The following is a 17,324-nucleotide window of genomic DNA, read 5'->3' as shown; positions in this document are numbered from 1 at the left end:
TGAGTGCTCTAAACCCTGTGGGACGGAGCACAGACACTGCTGAGAGTTTTCCTAGCAGAGAGCAGCTTCTCCAGACTGACTGTTTTCCATTATATAGAGGAGCTATCGTGTTTAATGCTGAATAAGAACATTGGCTATAGAGTTGAAACAGAGAGAAAGAGACACCATGCCCTGCAACCCGAGTAGGGAAAGCAGCGGGGAGCTCTAGACTTCAGCAGTGCTGGGCTGTAGCTGTCCCTATCCAAGAGTGAGCATCCTCTTCCTTCTCAACTATGCACAGACTTCAGCCCAGTAAAGAGACTTGCAAACACCAAATCTCAAAAAAGTTTCCTGACTTGCTCTAACACAAGTGGTGGGGTTTTTTTCCCCCCATGATAATCAGTCCTTGAAAATCTTTTTCTGTTCCACACTTTTTTTTTTTTTTTAACACAAAATCAAAAATACACTTCAAGACCTTGCTGGTTTGAGCCCCCAGATTCAGATTTCAGTAGCTGACAATCATGTTTTAAGTACTGCTATTTTTTAAGTAAACAAAAAAAAGCACCAAAAGTGAAAAAATTGGCTGAAAAATTGACACATTCTGAGAAAAATTCTGCTCTGACAAAAAAGAAAAAAAGCCAACATATTTTTGACAGAGAATTGCTTTTGACAGCAAACTATTGACCAGGCCTAACAAGCGGGCTCAGACCTCTTATAGAAGGAGCATGGATTTCCTTATCCATCCTGCAGCCCGCTTTTAGCACCAGAGTGTTGAGTCAAGTCTGCCTCTGTCTATATTAACAGCTAATTTGCTTTCAGCCCTTCACAGCGGAGCCAGAGAGCATCTGACTGCCACACACATCTTCACCCAGAGGTCAGGCTCTCGTGCAGTGGTTCGAGCACGGGGATGGCGCAGCTTCCCGGCATGCCCTCCTCCACGCTCAGAAACAGCCGCCTCCTCTCCCAGGCATCTCCACTCATCCTTTAATTATGTTATGGGAAGATTTCTGCTGAGTCCAGTGCAGAGCTGGATGCAAGGCAGCGCAAGACCATGGCTGGAGAGGACGTGGGGGCTCCTCCTGGTCCTGCCCCTCCTCTCCTGCCACAGCAGCCGGCCCCAACCTGATGCTGTGCCTCAGTTTCCCTGGCTTGATGCAGCGCTCCCTGCCCTCCTGGGGAGCAGCCACGTGCTGTTGCTATTATCTCCTGCTTGGAATTAAATACTAACCCACCCTGGAAACTTCTCCCAGCTATTTTTCCTTATTTTGACCGAACAAATAAAAAGTAGAACCCAAACCATAACCAGCTCATTCAGAGCAACAAGTCTGATTAGAGTGAATTTTGGTGAAGGCTTGAACCCAGGCTGCTGGGTATGGATGGTGAAACCCTCTCCATTTATGCACTGCTGCCATAGATTCAAGCACGGCTTTTTCCCCCTGCTTTTGTTCTGTGTCAGACTGTAGCTGCTGCATTTAAAACTTTGTCGCTTTTCTGGATACACCTCCTTCCTGTCAGCTCAAGGGCTCTCGCTCCCTTGGGCTGTCATTAATCGGTTGTGATCAGAGGTCTGTTATAACCCTTTCACAGCAGCCTCTTGACTTCACTCTCACCCTGTGGGATGCACGCGGGGACAGAGCAAGCAGCATGTTGAAATATGACTTTTTTTTTCTCTCTTACTGTAGAGCCCTCACTGTCAGAGCAAGGAGCCGTTTACACTCAGAACACAGAGCTAGGAAATCAGGGCACGCTCATTCCAGACTCTGCAGCTGATAAGTGACCTTGGGCAAACCGTTACATTTCTCTGTGTTTTTTTTTTTTTTAACGTGTCCCAGAAAACTAAGGCAAAAGAAATAGGAAGAAAGGGATTGTAATTCTAATAGGGGTACTGTCTCCAAAGATGAAACCCTGAGGTGGAAATGCGGCTGTGATGCTGCTAGGAAGCCTTGTCATCAGCTCTTGGTGGTGCCAAAATTCTCCCCTGTCCTTCCAAGCTATGGGAAGAGAACGTACAGGTTAAATATTCAGGTTAAATGTGAGACCCAGGCTGGTCAAGACTTGCCAGTCTTGGGCCGAGCAGGCAGGTTGGGGCCACAAAGTCTCTCTGCAAAAGGGGAGCCGAAAATAGGGAATTGATTGTGGGACTGAGCTCCATCTAGCTCACTTTTAAAAGGAGTACAATTTCAAAGCAGAAAGATCCCAGAAGAAGCCCTTAGAGTAGTTAAAGCCAGAATCACTACTTTGCTTTCATGCTGGCTTCCACCACAGCTGGGAACCTCAGCCACCATCATCTGGGATCCTAGATGTTTTCCACAGGAAGCTTTTTAGAGGTGTGGGGAAGAGGAATCCCGGGTTCACCCCATGCACAAACAAAACAAATCTGTTATTTGCACAGCTCTAGCATCTAAAGGCAATAGTCTGGCAGTGTGTCACCAGAGAAGCAGTCCCATAAGGGCCAACAACTTCGACTTCACATGACCTCTCATGTTTTAAAGGCCTGTGCAGGACCAGGTGGGCAGGAAAATGGCATAACGGAAAGACTAGAGTTGGGTTACAGCTCTGTCTGCCCCAAAGCACTGTGGAAGGTGGGTAGCTGGAGAGCAGGCTCCTCCGCAGCCAGCACTAAGGGAAGGATGATCACGGCCTTTGCAATCAGCAAGGAAATTCTCCTACCCCTGCCTCAGATGCCAGGCACCAAAGAGAGGCATGAGGTAGTGGTGGGGGAACATTCACTAGATAAAAATCCCAGCAAAGAGCTGCTAGAATGGTTAAAGTGAAGGTGAAAAAAATGCTCCAAACCTGGCTGATTGGAGCCAGGGGTTTCTGGAAGAGGGGATTTCTGCTCTCAAACCCGCTTCCCCTGAAACCCAGACCCAGCCTGTTCTCTGTGCCCTGAGAACAACTGAGGTGAAGCCCCTGCCCCAGTGCAGACAGGCAGCCCGGCATGCAGGGGATGGCAGCTACCCACCAGCCAAGAGCCCTCTCTCCCGTCCTTGCAGCTGCCCCACCACGAAACCCTGTTTGCTCCCAGGCCATTTCCATTTCCCATCCCACCCAGAGCAATTCTGTGGAGGCAGATCTCTCTCTCTCTCTCCCTCCCCTGAGGAGGCGCACAATGAGACCCTGGCTTCGGTGAGATGCTACTGCTTGTATAAATAACCACAGAGCCATCACACACGCAAATCCACTTCACTCTTCTACATGATAACACCCTTATAAAGGGATAGGTCATTTGGCAGATTATTCCCAGACAAGATGAGGGGAACGGTAAGGACACTGGCTCTTCTAACCACCTTTGGTAAATTGATGGGAGGTGGATTCCACTCAACCCCATAAAATTAAGACCTACGGATCAATCTTTCTTCATCTGCTTTCCTGTGATTGCCTAGCAGACAAAAATATGCACAAGTGATGATGAGGTGTATCCAATCTTCTGCTAGCGGGAGATGGGTTTCCATTCAAGGCCAAGGCTTTGAGATGCCCATAAAGGCATCCAGTCTAGTGTGAAAGAGATCCTTTTACATCTCGTTACACAGAGGAGTAAATCACCCCATGCTAAATCATCAATTCTTTTCCTTCCCTCTACTGAACTAGACAAGGTTGGTTGCAAGGACCTGGCAAAGAGATACATGTGGGGAGCAGAAGAGAGCACTGAGACACTGGCTAGGCCACACGCTACACCAGGTCATCAACCCCCTCTGCCTGCTTCGTGGCAGCTGAGGGTTTCTCACAGCCTGAGACACACAGCAAGGGGCCTGCGAAGCTGCAGTCAGATCACAGCACAAGGCTGCAGGATGAGCATCCCCCACCAAGGCACTGCGATCATGGATAGTTAATGCATCCGGTCACCATCTGGATACAGGTGGTTGACACCCGTCTACACGTTCAGCTACCCAGCCAGATCCTTAGCAGGTGAAAACAGGAAGGTTTTAGCCTGAGCCCATGGAGAACTGGACCCTCATTGGGAGCTTTTCTGCTCCTGAAGGCTTAAAATTGCAGCTCTGAGAGGGGGTTAGCACCATTCCCCACTGTGGGACGTATGAGAGAGCAGTGGGTACTAATGGGCCCTGATGATGGGAATAGCACTGATAACACACCTGGGAAATTATGTCCTGAGACACACTTAGGAGTGTTTTAAGTCTATTTTATCTCGACACCTCTGAATCCTGGTATAGGCAGGAGGAGTTTGGAAGCTGATTTAACACAGCGTGGGAACGCCACACACGTGGGCTAAGCACAAACGTGAGGGGTTCAAAAATGAATTTGTATCAGGGACCCCAAATCACACTGGCTTTAGAAAAATCACAGGCACAATAGCTTCCAGGGTCAGGGATCAGCTCAGAGAGGGGGAGAGGCCTCAGGAGAGCGTCCAAGTGGGAAACTCCCTCTGGAGGAGATTTTAAAAGTTAATGCTGTAAATAAATTAATTCATGGGTCACTGGTAGCTGGGAAGTTTGGTGAGAGAGGAAAGGATTGAGGGGCATGGGCAGCACATGAGACAAGGCTAGGACGGCTCAGGACCCTGGCAGTCTCCCTGCACCACAACTGAGGGAAAGCAGGGGCCAAGGCAGGTAGCAGGAGGGGCAAGTGCCAGGCAGAAGAGCTCTAGAAGGGGCAGAAGAAAATAGCCCGTGGGTCAAAAGTAGACAAGAAGTAGGGGAAGGCAGCCAGGACAGCCGGGAATGGGCAGGTGGTTGCAAACCCCACCTGGAAAAGCAGATCATTCTATGTCAAGTCTTCCCACTAGCATAGCTACACTATGGAAACATACCCCCAGTTGCCTGAGGTGGAGGCTACAGGTTGTAGTGGTGACAGCTCTCCCTACTGCACAGGGCAGCTTTGCATGAAACAGCAAAGGCTGCTGCATACTCTTTCCTGGAAGCACGCAAGGAGTCATCCACCTGTACACACCTGGGAATTGGTCAAATTCAGCATCAGCTGCACTTCCCCAAAAGAAGATAATGCAGTTTGGTGAAAAATGAGGATGTTCATAACTTGGACTTTCTGGGAAGCATGTGAACTGGTTTCCTCAGGAAGCCCTTGCAAGAGTTAACTCCTGTCAAGCAGAGCACATCCGTGGGCAGGGGCTGCTGGGAACTGAACAAACAGAGCTGCAAAGATTGTGTTCCCCAGCAGCACGAATTTGGGCTTTCTAAGAAGAAGGTGCTGTGCTCTTCATGCTGACTCCACTCACCTTCCTGGTGCGGAGACAGGATCCTAGAAAGGAGTGAGCTTGTTTCTCTCAGAGACAGAGCAGTAACTAGGAAAATTTGGGAAAAAGATGGCAAACCTTTGGTCAGAAACAGCTGAGTGTATCCTCTAGATCTAGCTGTGTTAGGACAAGTCACTTCAATACCTTCGACCTGAACGGGCTCTGTATGGTCATGAATGGAAACCCCATTGTGGTCTAGCCTCCACGTCCTGGAGGACAGAACAACCCTTGGATCCCTTAAGGCAGCTTCCTGAATCTAGAGGGGAGCTTCAATCTCAAAGCAGCACGTTTGGACCCAGTCCTCTCACTTACACTACCACCATCTGCAATTGCTCGGCTCCTCAGAAGTTAGGCCCACTCTATGTCAGACCTCAGTTTTAAGGAGCCAGGTTTGAACACTTCGGTCCCTGGAGCCCAGCCTAAGCTGTCACTGAAGTGAGGGGGAAGGAGAAATGTACTGTCAGAAAACGTAATCTCTGGAAAGTGCAGAAATCCAACTGTGGGAGGATTTACAGGAGTTCAAAACTAAGGGACGCCAGGAAAGACAGCTAAATAAACACATAGATCATGCATCTTGAAAGCTGATGTCAAGATCATAAAAAATCAACTCGATTATAGGAGCAGACAGGTGGTGATTGGTGCAACCCCTACACATCGTGTCCTGGAGCCTCCGGCTGGCCCTGTCCATTGGAAAGAGCACCCAGCAGATGTTTTCCTGATTATAAATGCTGTATAATTTATAATCCACAGCCTCACACGTAAAAAGAATCTCGGAGCTGTGTCAAGGGGTGAGGCGAGCAAATCCTTCCCATTCATTAACACAACCAGCCCCATCCCTTCCCAGTAACATGGAGAGTAGAGTATTCTCATGATTTGTTAGAGACTGGGTGCTCTCAGCAACAAGTACAGGACCCAAGGGGACTGGCTTGATGCCATCGGATACCTGCTTTTGAATCCTGCTCCAAACTTACCGGCACCATCCACCATGGGATGGCAAAAGAGATGCATTTGTTACAGGAAGAAAAAAAACCACTTGATGCTGTACTGTGCTCTGCCAGGGGCAAGCGCAGATTTTCTTCTGCCTTCTGTCCCTCTTCAGAAGTTGAATGAGTCTCTCCAAGAGTCCATGAAAAGTCAACAACTGTTACAGCTCATGTTGCTCAGAGTTTGGAAAGCAGCACCTAGGAATGGAAAAAAGAGCACTTTTTCCCCTTTAAAAACAATCAGATAAAAGGGTCCACAAAGGAAAATGTTGAACTATAAAACTGTTCTAAAAATTTCTCCTCAGCTTGGCACAAACTACTGCTTTGCACTTTTCTAGCAAAGGAAATTCAGCACCTCAAGTGCCTGGTTGCGGAGACAATAAACAGACTTGCTCCTGGCCAGCTGAAGCTGCTGCAGCTCCCAACGGCCTGACATTTCTCAGCAGTTCTCAGTGCCTCTCCTTCCCTAGGCCAACAACACACGCCCCAGGCTGGATGTACAGAGAATGCTCCCCCGCCATCAGTTTGCAGCCACCTTGCATGAACCAAAAGGCACGTTTCCCAGCTAGCTCATGCAGGAGGACAGTGTGAAGGGTGGGGGGGGGGGGGAACATTTCCACCCAAGAGCCAGAAGTCCTGACTGGGAGGAACCACTGCATAGAGCTGCCTCAACTGGTTTTAGGCTTGTACGTGAGAGAGAGAGCTGTCTTTGGGCGACACCACTCAGCTCCCAAGCTAAAAAGCGCTACTGGGCCCAAACTGGTAAGTCTGCCCTGGGCTGGATGGGCTTCCCAGCGTGGCTCCCTGCAAGCCCAGTGCTCTCCGCCATACCGCATTCCCATGCATGGAAACTGAAGTGGATGCAGACAGCACAGCCTGTTTCCCTGCACTGACTCTCCCTTCCTTCTGAGGCCAGGACAGATGTCGCAGACACGCTCTGAGCAAGGCAGTGCTATGCTTCCCACCATGGTGTTCACCTGTAGGCCAGATGAGCTGGGTGGCCTTGTGCTAGCCCCCCGCCCCGGGCAGCCTGGTGCACATGTAGCCTGCGCCAGCAGTCTCTGACCCCCCTCTAGCGGCTATAAAACATAGCAAAGTTCACGAACCCGCTACCAAAACCCTCACCTTGTCGCTCAAGGCAGAGTCCGAGGCACTGGGACACAGATGTCCTGGAGCAGCAGCCCCGCACCAGACAACAGCAAGGCCCCGACCCGGGAGATGCAGACAAGGGGACAGGAGCAATGCTGGGTCCAGCTCCAGCCCCAGCCCTGCTGCCCACTGCACAGAGAGGAGGAGGTAGGCAATGCCAGGGCCAGCTTCCTACCCACCTCCTCCCATTACTTAAAACAAATAAAACAACAACAACAAAAAGAAAAGAATAAAGAAAAAAAGAAAAAGAAAAGGAAAAACAAGAGCGCTGAAGAGATAGCTCTCCCATGGGGAACCAGTCGTGCTGGGACAACAGTGCAGGAGAGGCAATGGTATCATCTGTTAGCTTCTTCCTCCACTCCCAAGGACCTGATGGAGGGACTGAAGCCAAATTCAGAGGAATCTTTAGATAACAACAGGTGCAGCCACATCAGCAGGATTTATCAGAGCATCTCTGCAGGGCTGGGCTCCCAAACTCCAAAGGCTTCTGACCTGCAGCATGCATGTGCCGCCACATGCGCCCTCCCCATAGAGGCCCATCAGCTGTGCACGCCTCCATCATTCGTGAAGTTCATGTTAAAACAGGACTGTGAATGCTGAATGAAATGTAAAAATGATTTTCTTTATAGGCTTCATAAAACATACTCGGTTCCCAAGGAAAGTGCCTTATGCAATTATACTGTAAGCTTGTGTGTTCCAGTCATTTTGGAACCTGTCAGCTAATTTTAACCCAATGTAGCAGAGATCCAGGAAATTCAGTTTTAGTTTTACTGGACTGTCAGCTACAGGACAGACACCTTCTTGGTGTCCTCCCTCAAGCCAAGGCTGCAGTGTAAGCTCAAGCTCTTATTAGACATCAGAGACTCCATGGTTTAACAAACCATGCATGTTAACAAACATGGTTTCCTCCCAGCTGGAGGAAAAGGAGCTTGGAAGAGCTTTCATCTCTCACCAAACCTCAAGGCAAATGTGTGGGAAACTTAAGCTTCCTTAGCTCCATGGCTCACCTAACCAACCTGTCTCACTTCTAAACACCAAAAACCGTCTCACATTTCATTTTCCTCTGGGAAATTTAATTATTTTCATCCCCAGTTCCCTGAAAAGAGTGCAACTTTTCTTTGGCCAGTGATTACAAACTAGCACCATTAAGAGAAAAATTTGAGAACGATTTTCACTAGAAATGAAAGTTGCTGGCCTTTCCTCCCCTCTCTCTGAGAAAGGCAAGAAAATGAGACAAGCATTTTTAGATAAAATTGAAAAAATCTGATGAAATAACAGACGTTCCAGCCACATTTGGATGGAAAAAGTGTTCTCCCAGCTACAGACAGTTGGCACCTGCCAAATATCTGACCTTGAAAGATCAGGCCAGGTTTAGTATGCACAGTACAGATAGGGTTTTAATATACGAGTTTTATCTATATATAGGAACAGAACCATTTTCACTCTTTAAAATAAAATGCAGAAGAAAAACCTCAGTGAAGCCAGCATGTTTGGTAGTCAGCATCCTCTGGCAGGGCTGAAACGCCAACAGTGCAGCAGATCCTGGAGGAGGGACCCTATACAACCGCTCTGGGGTACACGGTGTGAGCCAGTGGTTAGTGGTCAGTTCTCAACACCTCCTACACTTGGGTTTGGCCATGGCTGTCAAGATGAAATTAATCTTGCCTGGGCAGTCAAAGTTTGGATCTGCCTTTGCTAGCCTCTAATGAAAAATGCATAGCGGCAAGCATTGGAAAATCCCAGACACTCAGCACCAGAGGGTACATTTAAATAATTCTATGAATATAGATCAATAAAACTAATGTACTTATAGCCTTTGTGTGAAGTGTTCCAACTAGAATAAAAGTCATCTTGTATTACAAAGCCTTGTATTAATTCTTAGCACCTATTGTTTTACATATTCAATTAATCTTAGTCATCAGATAGCAATTCAAACACGATATTGAAAGTACAAGGCATGAGAATTTGTATTAGGGAGGCCAGATATCTTCATAACCAAGAGTAAGCTTGGAGGAAGATGTCACTACAAAAGCCCACTGCCTGTCCGGCAGGCTGAGAGATAAAAATACTGTCTAGGCTGGAGACATGAGAAGATGGCTTGGCCAGGCTGAGACTTCCAGATCCCCGCACCTAGTCCCCAGTGGAGCACGGGTCCCTGAGCGCTTCTGCAGAGAGGGATTTCAATGCATCAAGAACAGCTCAGGACCACAGGAGGAAGAAGCTTTGCAAAACAAGTGAAGTTGAAAGGAAGACCTAGAGCCAGCATCCCTGGCCACTAGAAGACCCAATCATTTGTCTATAATTAGCTTTCAGTACCAGCCAAATTAATGGAGAAGATGTGAGATAGTCTGTAAGGTTGGACTGAGAGCCTTTCCCCGTCTTTGTCGGGCCCGTTTACCAAAAGTCTCTCTATTGCCAGCACCCCTCACACTTGGCTGCAGGCAAAAGCTACTCGCTTAACAGTTATTCTGGAGAGCTCCCCAGGGAATTTGGAACAAAAATCTGTTGGACCTAATAAAACATTACATTAGAGGACTAGACCATCAAACCAATTAGTCTAAAAGCTGTCAGCACAGACCTGCCAATCCTTACATTTTTCAAAACAGCTCTTATCTTGGGCCACTTCAGCCATGATGTGTGGACCTGAGACCCCTTTCTGCCATGTGATAGTCAGCATTTGAGTGCTCAGCACTCCCACAAAACTATGCCAGCTTCAAACTAGATAATCAAATTCAGCAAATTCTTTGGAAAGGTAGGCCAAGGTGACTAAGGGCTTGAGGAGAAGAGGCAGGCAGCTCTCCAAAATCTCCCCTGGAGTTATGGAGGACTGGAGGTCTTGACTTCTCAGCCACAGTGCAGGTCCGCTCCTCAGCATAGAGTCCCCAGCTCTATTCCAGCAGTATATCTGGCCTCAACTCTTTTCACTCTGTGACAATTTTTAGAGCATCGTCCCTGGATGCTGTGTCCAGCTCATTAGAGGAGGAGGCACATGTCGAGCAGCCAGATATGTTATTGCCATTTCCCCCACTGCCATCATGCAATTACTTAAATGATATTTGGGTCTCTTGCTTCAGAGCAGACTGTAACCTTTATTGACATTGTGGCTGCTGTGACATCCATTAAGCTGACAGTGGCCCTCAACACAGGCTGATTGTTATGATGAATCTGGCATTGTAGGGCTGCTCTGTTCTTAGTCACTGGACAAGAGTGTCTTTCACCAGTGCAGGAATCCACAGCCACTGGCACAGCACTGCTGGCCCTACCTGTGTTCAGCGGAGCTCACAGCATTTCACTTCTGACTTATTCAGCATTCGACAAAACAGCCACATCATATTCTCGACCACAATGGCAGCGCACCATGCATGATGAGCAAAATATCTCTAGTACCTGCAGAGAAGTCCTATAATGTCTATCTCAAAAGACAAAGGAACACTTAAAAAAAAAAAAAAAAAAAGAATGTAAAATGAATGTACAATGTAATCTAGTGAACAGAGAGTGCCATTGATACAGATCTATGTTAGCCTGTTAATAACATGATGGTAGGCTTGCAGCTGGACTCATTTCACTTGTGTATTAATCATGTGCATTTTATATAATAAGCCCTGTGTATTGCCACAAGGTAGGACATCCCTATTCCCACATGGCAGGTTTAACGACTTCACAAGGCTAACAAAGCTATGCTTTCTGAAAGGAGGCTGAATTTGGGTCCCTACCAAAGTGAGGTTCTCAGGAGGTAATAAAACACCAAGGAGATGCTATCTAGTGGATTTGGAGCATTTCATTCCCTTGAAAGTCAAGTCGACAGCTGATTTAAAGTTTCCAGCTAGGTCATACAAAAGTCAACAGCGGCTGCATCCAGCCAGGTTCAGAGTTTGAATATTTATGGTGTCAATCTGAAATCCAGATAACCACAAATAATCTAAACCCATTAACTCCCCCCTTCCAGAGGAGAAAGCTCTCTGGACGTTAATGCCCATATTGCTAGGGTTACCGTGGGATCGTGTGCAGAAAGTTGTTTTTCCTTTTTTTTAAATAAAGGTTATTATGCATTGATGGTGATGTGTCAGGCAGTTCCCGCCAGATCAGACTGCCTTCCAGGAAAGCTGGCGTGGGCATCATGTGATTGAAGCTGGTTGGAAGCACCGAGACACTCTAGCGTTCAGGTCAAATCCAGTCCACCAGGGAATAGCCTGATAAATTGCAGTCATCAGTACACTGCAGTGCAGAAGAGCAAGATAATAATAATCGCATCCTGGCCAGTGAAGCTGCCCACAGCACAGTCGCAGAACAAGGCAAACATATTTTTCTGAGTACATGTCACCAAGGAAGTGCCATCACCCAGGAGATGAAGCAATTTCACTATTTAGTCTCAGAAAAATTTGTCTGACCCAGCAGGCCTTGCTCCACCCCAGGACTCCAAGGATGATGGAGGTGTGTGCGTGTGCCCCAGAGCTGGACTGCATCGCAAATAGCAGGCATCAGGCTGCTTTGAGCATATGACCACCCTACGGCATCACATCACAGATACAGCAGCTGCCCATGCGAGGCCTAAAGATGAAGTGAAGAAGCAAAAGATGCTGAAGAAAAAAATAGCTGAAGTACCATAAATGGAGGCAATTCCCCTGGATTATCTGAGCCTGGGCAAGGCTGGCATCTCAACAGAAAGCTCCAGCTGAACAGAGAGCTCCTTCCCTACCTACCTACCAGCTGAATCAAGCTGTGACGTTACATTATTGTGACATACTAGTCCTCTTGGGAGGCCCTGCCTGAAGCGTGGTACAGATCTTTCTGAAGAGATCCTGCAGCATGCAAAATACTCCAGCGGGTTAGAACAAGGGTTTCATGAACAGGAACCTGTAATAACACCCCAGACGGGAGCCATCCCATGAGATCTTGGCTCACTGCCTCTGGCTTTTCTGCAAAAGCTCTCCAAGGAATTGATCCTGGAGGTTTCTATTTTGTGTTTCCATCTCCACCAGCAATTCGTGTGGCCCATCCTTGATATCAGCTGTTAGCCAAGTCTTTATGGCTTCTCTGTGCCATAAAGGCTTGAAATAAATCTTTCTTAAAAGAAAAAGCTAGTTAGCTGATATACTCAGGAGACCTTTGTGCTGTGAGTAGGTATATGCAGTCGAGGAACTGGAAACAAACAAACCTGGAGTAACGTACAGAGCATGTGCAAGCATGATCCTTCCAGATTTTGACATGGCCACTACATGGACAGCCCCACACAGATGCGCGTGGGAACAGATCAGTAACACATCTGCTGGGGCTTGCCAAAACCATGAGCAGCTCAAGGCATTTGCCAAGTCCTGCGATGCTAAAGCAAGGCCATAGGTGCTGCAAGCCAAAGGAATCAGTAGGATGCTGGCAAGAAGGACAGAACAACTTGAGATAAGAGCAGGAACAGAGCAAACTGAAGGGGTGATTTTGGCAAATATCTTCCTATGCAGAAATAGACAAAGACAAGATCAGGTTATCCTCTGCTGCTGGAGAAGAGTTAGCACCTGTTGTTAAAGTTTTAGGATGATTAGTACAAAAGTTAGAGTAAAAATAGTTTCATAACCAACTTCATGGACATAAAGTCCACGTCTACATATAACAGTAATCTCCATATATCATCAGAATGGCTGTTCAATAAAATCAGCGGTTGAAACAACACAAAATACAGTTTTCCCATTGACTCACGTGGAGGAGGATCAGTCCCATATTGCATAACACCACACTGGTTCCTTGTACCATCCCAAATCTTGAAGCAGCTGCATCAGCTCATGCACCTCTTCTCCTGGACTCCCAATCCACTGAGAGCTGGAGTCCCACAGACTAAGAGAAAAGCTGCTCCTGGTGAAGACAGAAAAATGTCTGCGGGCTGGAATCATTCTCCTTTTCCACTTAAACTGAGGTATCTGTGGCAGGCTTTCCTTTCACTGTCCCAGCACCCAAGCAGTTTCAGCGGATGGTCTTGACTGATATGATGTTTTATGCTATGAATGGCAACAGTTCTCGGGGGTACCCATGACACAACAGGGGACTTGGAGGTCTGAGCAGGTAATGAAGGAGGAAGGAAGGCAGAGATTGTTCAGCAGTAAATCATTCAACCTACTGCACGATTGTGAAATTATGTTGAAAATTGATTCATCTGAGAGAAAGAGGAAGTTTGCTCCTTCTGTTGTAATAGCAATTTGCAGTGTTGATATGTGTCTCTATTTTGACAGATTTGCGGGGCAGAGTTAAGCTTGAGTGGGTGGCGGAAGTCAATCGGGGTGATAATGAACAAACAATAATTACAAGACAAAAAATGGGAATTGGCTAGATACCTTAATTATGCATTTCCAGACTTTCTAAACATTAAAGCATTTTTCTAAATAGGTATGCTATTTTCAGAAAGGAAAATATTATTTTATGGTTTGAATGCCATCAGAAGATTACATGGAAATACCAGTATGTAAAGGGTAATTATATCTTGTTTCTTTTGGGCTTAGCAACACTTAGAAGAGGAATTTCCTCCATTTTCATCCCATAGCAAGCAGCACCCTAAGGGGAGCCACCAGGCCTAGCCAAGTTCATCTGCTCAGCACATCCGGCTGGAAGAAAAGCAGAGCGGCAACAGTTAGCCAGGACTTCAAGCTTCAGACCCACCGGCTGAGTGTTTTTCCTGAGCAATTGCAGAAATTGCAGAAGAGTCAGGCAATCTTTCCACAACTAAAGAGCTTAGATTTGGAGAAAGAGGTTTCCAAAAGGACCATTTTAGTCCTACTAAAACAGATCCCCCACTTACTCCTTTTTACCAAGCTCCTTCCAAAAAACTCCAAAACCAGAAATCCATAAAAAGTACACACACAAAAAAACAGCATTCCACCTCAACTTAAAAAGAAATGCTGTCATTTTCTAATTTTTAATTTCAACTTAAAGCAAATCCTTAGGATTCAAAACAGAACACTGCATTTAGAGTTAAAACTAAAATGTTCTACTCGAAAAAACTTCTTCCCCAAAAGAACCTGTTTCAGGTCAAGCCAAACCACTTTTCGGAACTGCCAGCAAATTTCACGACACGATTCTTTGTGCCGCTGTAATTAGTATGAATGGGCTTCCTTAGTACCATTGTTTCAGGAGCAGCTGTGCTACTTTGATGAATACCCATATTTTTGCATGTCACATGCATTTGCTATGGCCTGTTTATAAAGTTTCGAACCATACATTTGGGGAGCAGAACAAAAATAATATCAAGAGCCTGGGGTGATTAATCACAAACCAGAAACAAAGAGAAAAGACAGGGACCTTGTCATGGGACACTGGACAAGAACTCAAAAGACCTAGCTTCAATTTTTGGCTTGGCCAAAGACCGAGTTGGGCAAGTGAAAAATTGTTCTTTTGCTGGCAGGCAAAAGTATTCAGTAATGAAATAACTTGCCAGTTTGTCTATTTAAATTCCAAGACTTTTCATCCAATGACTGCCCTACCTACTCACTTACTGTGGAAGCAGGTAAAAACGTTCCCCTAGCATATACACATGCTATCTATAATCAGTGAGAAATGCAGACGCGGTAACATCAAAATACTTTACAAAACACTACTGATTCCTTCACGTTGAAAGCTCCTCACATTGAAATGTTTTCATTCTGAAAAATCGAAATGTTGCAATATTTCTCTGAGATAGCAGTTCAGTTTTCCTCATCTTGAAATGCCTTTTGCTTCAAATTCAAATTATATTTCAAAACAGGCATTTCAGTGATAGCACTTATTACTGAATATCAGCAAAAATATCAGTACTGTTCTAACAAAAATCTATTGCTTTTGATTCAATTGCGAACTTTCAGATACTTGTTTTTGTTCTGAACCTGAACAAATTTTTAGTATTCAGACTTGCCAAGGAGCCAAGCTGAGCAGAACAAGGTTGGCTTTACGAAAGCGGGTGCTGTAAAGAAGGAGAACAATAAGTAACGCAAGTAAAAAAACTGAAGCCAGTAGGGTTTAGTCTGGGAGGTGGGAAGGAGTCTCAGGATGTTGAGGATGAGAGGAGCTGCAACGTTACTGAACACATCTTTGTCCAGAAACCCAGGATCTGCAGGTAACTCACTTAACTTTAGGAAAGATCAAAAAATTTTACAAGTGACCAACCCAAAATTTTTAAGACATGCTTAAGAGAAAATAATATGAGACGTCTGCTATATTGCTATGCCTCTTTCTAGAGGTCAAAAGCACTTAGCAGAATAAATAGAGTTATCAGTGTAGTATTTGGCTTTCTGCAAGAACTTCAGCCAACCCAGTGGTGTTCACATGCACAGAGCAGCCCTCTTTCTGCTGCGGAAATAGAGGTAGGCTTTTATTTGCCACATCTCAGTCCTCATCATCTTCCAAATCCCTTGCATAATTTGGATTATAACAGTGGAAGAAAGGGAAAAGCAGCCTAAAAGCCAGGGCAGCAGCTGCAGATCTCGAGCTGGTGGAGCCATGGGAAGGGCTGAGCGTGAAAAGGGAGGTGCCTGCATAAGCTCCTTTCAAAGCACTGTCTTTCAAAAGCACTACATCTGTTAACAAAATCCTTAAATGAAATATGTAGCCACCTACAGCCAAAGGTAGCCTTGCATTAGGGAGCAAAGCTCTACACCAGGGTCTGGCCTGGCTCCTTGCTGTGTGAGTGGCTATCAGGAACCCAGCAGGATGCAGGGGCCTCTGCCTCCTGGCCTCACAAGCTACTGCACCCTGCAGACGCAGCCCAGACCAGTGCAGCCACAGTCCCTCCAGACTGCATGTGCACTCAGCTGGGACAGACGTGGCATCCCGCTGAGAAGCGGCAAAACAAAACCTTTTTGCAGTAATCGTGGTTCCTGGAAGCACTGACACCACAGCCCACACGAGCACCTGCAAATGTCTGGTGATAACAGCGACAGGGTTGATGCACAAGTGGGTTGGGATCAGGGAGCTGGCACCAGCTCCTGCCTCTGAGGCAAAGCAAGGCAGAAAGACAAGAGAAAAACACTTCCTCCACGTCCCAGCCCATACATAAACTCCTTTTTCAGCCACTCCTTATTCAGCACAACCCTTGGAATCACCCAGATCTCATGTGTTTCTTCATAAGTCCCAGGCAGTGCAAACGGATGGTGCAGGAGGCCTGGGCCACCACCTGGAAAAGGGGATAGCCCCCACCAAACAAGACACACTGGCTGGTACCCCAGTGCTTCGCAAATAGCTCTTCACAAACCCTCTCCCAGCGCAGAGAGTTGGGATGACAGCAGGAGGTGACAACTTTAACAGATGAGGGGCCAATAAAAATAAAAGAAGCCACACAGAGCGCAGGGCTGTGCAGCTAACATTTCATTTCCAAGCAGGATGTTTTTTCAGAGGGCTCCATTAATTTCTCCAAGGTCCATGGGCCTCACTGTCTCCCATCTGTCTGGCAGGGAAAGAATATAGTGCCCTGCCTTAAACACTTAGAGACCTCAGGTCCCCTCTTTGCTCTCTGCTCAACCTACTAGTTAAGGCGCTAACCCCCCGCAATATGGACACATTAACAATCAGTGCTATGAAGGGAGTTCAAGGCTGATTCATAATTCACCTGTCCCAAAAAGACACTCGGTTTCTTGGGCCTGAGGCTATAACTTTAAAATGTAGAACCAGTCAAAAAAAAAAATCCAATAGAAGCCAGTAAAAGGCTGTGAAATTTGCACAGTGCAAAATTATTCCTGTTTCGCAAGGTTCATGTAAAAAGTTACTGTAAATAGTTCTTGCAATTCACACACAAAACAACATTTCCAGAAGTATTAATGAACCGTTTTTAAAGCCCCCCCACCTCCAGTTATTCCTAGCAGAAAAGGGAAAAAGATGCAAGCTGTGGAGTCTGTGACTGCATAAGGGAAAAAGCTGTTGGATCCCATCTGTCGATGAGAAGGATAAACGACCACACGCATCTTTTCTCTGCATTAGCTCTTAGCCCCAAATTCGAGGAAAAGGAACACTCCCAGCTCCCACCTTTTAGTGGAGGAGGCAGGGACGACAGCAACCAG

The sequence above is a fragment of the Struthio camelus genome, chromosome 8 (assembly GCF_040807025.1).
Source record: "Struthio camelus isolate bStrCam1 chromosome 8, bStrCam1.hap1, whole genome shotgun sequence".
NCBI lineage: Eukaryota > Metazoa > Chordata > Aves > Struthioniformes > Struthionidae > Struthio > Struthio camelus.
This window is presented reverse-complemented; position numbering follows the sequence as displayed.